The following is a 4,110-nucleotide window of genomic DNA, read 5'->3' on the forward strand; positions in this document are numbered from 1 at the left end:
TCAACACCTCCAGCTCTTTTGTTTAAGTGGAACCCATCAGGTTTGTATAGGCTCCTTCTATTCTGAAAGCTGTAGCACTGGTTCAGGGAATTCAGCCCTGTTTCTCTACACTAAAGGCTCAGCCATGCTTGATCTGCCTCGTATTTTGCTTTTATTGCAACGTTACAAGACCTCCAATCCTCTGGAAAACGATGGTCAGACCTTCCACTATTTCTTCCCTGGCTTCATTCAACAGCCTGGGGTACATTTCATCTGGTCCTGGTGATTTATCCACATTCAAGGATGCTCATCCCATTAAGACTTCCTCTCTCCTTAAGTTATCACGTCCAATACTTCACACTCCTCCTCCTTCATAACAATATCTGCATCACCCCCTCATTTGAGAAGACAGTAATGTATTCATTCAGGATATTGGCAACATCTTCCACCCCGATACAAAGGTTACATTTTTGATCTTTTCTGTGCCCTGCTGTTTGCTCAGTTGCCTCTTACTCCAATGTTTTGATGCAACATCTTTGGTCCATTGTTATTTTGCTTGTCCATGTTCTTTCCTGTTCTCTCTTTGCTCTTCACCGCTGCTCTCAAACGCCTCCAGTGCAGTCAAAACACAAGGTGTCAGAAGTGAGATTTGAATTCACGCCTCCAATGGAGACTGCGAGCTAAACGCAGCGCCTTAGACCGCTCGGCCATCCTGACCGCCTGCTAGCTATTGTAAATGCTAAGGAAATTATTCATTCTTTGTGAAAGTATTTGTGAGATTGTGGAAATGTCTGGAAGAGGAAAGACCAGCGGGAAAGCTCGGGCCAAGGCCAAGTCTCACTCCTCCCGGGCTGGACTGCAGTTCCCGGTGGGCCGTGTTCACAGGCTCCTGAGAAAGGGCAACTATGCTGAGCGTGTGGATGCCGGAGCCCCGGTCTATCTGGCTGCAGTGCTCGAGTATCTGACCGCTGAAATCCTCGAGCTAGCCGGTAACGCGGCCCGGGACAACAAGAAGACCCGCATCATCCCCAGACACATGCAGCTGGCCGTCCGCAACGACGAGGAGCTCAACAAGCTGCTGGGAGGGGTGACTATCGCTCAGGGCGGGGTGCTGCCTAATATCCAGGCCGTGCTGCTGCCCAAGAAAACCAGCACTCAAGAGCTCCCAGAAAAAGTAAAGCGGCCAAAATGTCATCTCATAAACCAAAGGCTCTTTTCAGAGCCACCCACAGTCTCTGTGAAAGGGCTGGTTACTGTCAGGAGGGAATCAGAGATGGAGTTATTGTGACAGTGGATAGACCTGTTTCACATCTGTCCAGTTGTCTTTTCAGTTCCCTCTCTGGATTTCGCTCTGTTTCTCTGCTCACACATCTCCCCCTCCAGTTAAGTGAAGAACTGAACTGCAGGGTGTCAGAATCAACAATTTAATAAATCACGCTGCCTTCGATTTTATAAATCCCGAGACCATCCCGGTACATTAACGGGAACTGGTTCGGAGCTGATGAATTAATTTAATAATGGAAGTGTCCGGGTTAATTCTCTGTTTTTCATTTGGACAGTTTGAATTGTGTTTTTTTTTTCTCTCCGGTGATCTGAGCGCCACTTCTCAATGAAAATCTGCTCCCAGAACAGAGTAAATGCAGGAAGAAAGAGGCCATTCTCGGGCTGTGTGTTTCTCTCCTAACCTGATCTGTTTAGACCGCACTGTTCCCAGAGGACGGAATCAGTGAGAGTTGTGCACACACAGGAGCTGAGTCCACTGCAGTGCTTCAATATGTGCCTTCTCCCCGGCTCTCCCTATTCTCCGGACACAAAGTTGTTTGTTCCCCCGGCGGCGGGGTAGAGTCGGGGATTCTCTCCCCGCAGTGTCAGTGGCTGCAGCCCCGGGGAACTGGCGGTTTCAGTCAGAGTGACCGAGCTACCTTACAGGACTCTCCCCCTGAATTTGTGAACTAAGACTACACCGAACACATCTCCAGTTAGAGTGAGGGCCGGACATCCTTCTATTTTATTACAGAGAGTGGGGAAAGGGCTGGGTGGAGGGGATCTCAGCGAGTCACCAGGGATCCTGGATTTACTCCAAATCATTTCCATGTGGAATCTGCAGGCGGGGCCGGGACAGGGATCATTTGATCAGGGGATCAGCTCTTTCCTGAGAGATGTGGGTGGCTCTGAGAAGAGCCTTTGAGTTCAGATGTTTACAAGTATCCCGCGCTCTTTCACTTCTTTCCAGACCCTGCTTTCTGAGCCTTCGCTGCTTTCGGTTTGACCTTGCTCGTCCATGTCTGCACTTTCTTCAGCGCCTTTCCGCCCGCCGCACTCTTGCCTTTTTTGACCTTCTTCGCAGGAGACTTTTTCTGAAGCGCTGCTTTCTTCACCACCTAATTTGGCGTTGCCGCCGCCTTGCTGCTCGTTTTCTTGGCTGTTACTTTCTTTGTTGTCACTTTTTTGGCTGCTGGTTTCTTCACCAATGATTTCTTGTCTGCTGGTTTCTAACGAAGGATTTATTGTCTGCTGGTTTCTTCACTAAAGATTTCTTGTCTACTGGTGTCTTCACCAAAGATTTCTTAGCTGCTGGTTTCTTCACTAAAGATTTCTTGTCTGCTGGTTTCTTCACTAAAGATTTCTTGTCTGCTGGTTTCTTCATGAAAGATTTCTTGTCTGCTCGTTTCTTCATGAAATATTTCTTGTCTGCTGGTTTCTTCACTAAAGATTTCTTATCTGCTGGTTTCTTCACTAAAGATTTCTTGGCTGCTGGTGTCTTCGCTAAAGATTTCTTGGTTGCTGGTTTCTTCACTAAAGATTTCGTGTCTGCTGGTTTCTTCACTAAAGATTTCTTGTCTGATGGTTTCTTCTCTAAAGATTTCTTGTCTGCTGGTTTCTTCACCTTCTTTCCCACTTTTCCCTGGGTTTTCCTTCTTGCTGATTTTGAAGCAGCCGGAGGTTCCCTGTCCCTTGCTCTGCACCAGGGAGCCTTTGTTCACATTCCTCTTGATACTTTGCTTGATCTGGGTCCTGAGCTTCTCCACATCGACACCGCTGCTACCCAGAGCCTTCTTTATGGCGGCCAGGGACATCCCCTTGCGATCGCTGAAAGCCGGCACAATCATAAGGATCTGTTCGCCCAACAGGAGACCGGCTGGCTTGTTCAGGGGAGCCACCTTCTTCTTCTTGGGGGTCTTGACTTGGGCTGCGGCGGCGGCTGGAGGAGCCCTTTGGGCGGCTGCACTATCGGTCATGTCCGGGACTCTGCACAAATTCTCTCTGTCAATGTGATCTGGGTCAGAAATGCAGCCGGTGGTGGCGGCACAGAGCAACTTAAAGGCAGAGAGAGGATGGGGCGGAGACAAGCTGCTGTCAGCTCCCGGATCCTGCTGTCTCTCTGTGTTTCTCTCTCCTCACAAACTCTCCAATTCCATTGAAATTCAGAGACTCCAGACTTCCAGACTCGATCTTTCCTGTCTCTCACTCTAGTATGTTTGCTGTTGAAAAGCTTTCACTAGGATTGAGGACTCCATTTTCCATTTCACCTGGTTTTATTGCTGCACTGACCGCCCTCTCTCACCCCTCGCTGACATGTTCTCTACTTTTCAACTGAAATCTTGAAATAAAAAAAAAATGATCCCGAATTCCCACTTTGGGGCTGAGCAGGGAGCAGGGCGGTTCTTTGACTGGAAAATCATTTGAATTTACACAAGAATGACTCTGAAATCCGGCGATGAGAGCGGACCCACAAACACAGTGGCTTCAGACTAACCCGCCCTCCCCTTTAATACAATCTCTCTTCCACAATATTCACATCTGCATATTCACAGGACAATCTGTTCCCTGAATGTAGAGTTCCCAGGACAGGTTTTCCCCTCCGCTCGGTCTGTGCTGCGGATTCTCGGGGGTGAGTTGTATTTTCTGAGCTCAGTCAGTGTTAAACAGTCTGGGGCCGGCGCTCCGAATATTGTCTGTTAACCAGAGTCCGCTACAAGAGCCAATCACAGTTGCGACTTTTTTTATTCGTTCATGGGATTTGGGTGTGAGTCCAGAACCAGGGGTCATAATCTAAGGATACGGGATAAACCTTTCAGGTTGTCCTTTCTCTCTCTGCCCCTCTCTCTCTGCCGACACCCACCCCCGGTC

The 4,110-nt window shown here is 48.7% G+C and overlaps 1 non-coding gene across 1 annotated transcript; it reads right to left on the bottom strand.

The window, feature by feature from the left end:
• Positions 1-613: 613 nt before the first annotated feature.
• Positions 614-696, bottom strand: trnal-uag (transfer RNA leucine (anticodon UAG)). Its single transcript has one exon. It is a non-coding gene; the product is annotated as a tRNA-Leu (tRNA).
• Positions 697-4,110: the final 3,414 nt, after the last annotated feature.

Source organism: Heterodontus francisci, unplaced genomic scaffold (genome assembly GCF_036365525.1).
Source record: "Heterodontus francisci isolate sHetFra1 unplaced genomic scaffold, sHetFra1.hap1 HAP1_SCAFFOLD_242, whole genome shotgun sequence".
NCBI lineage: Eukaryota > Metazoa > Chordata > Chondrichthyes > Heterodontiformes > Heterodontidae > Heterodontus > Heterodontus francisci.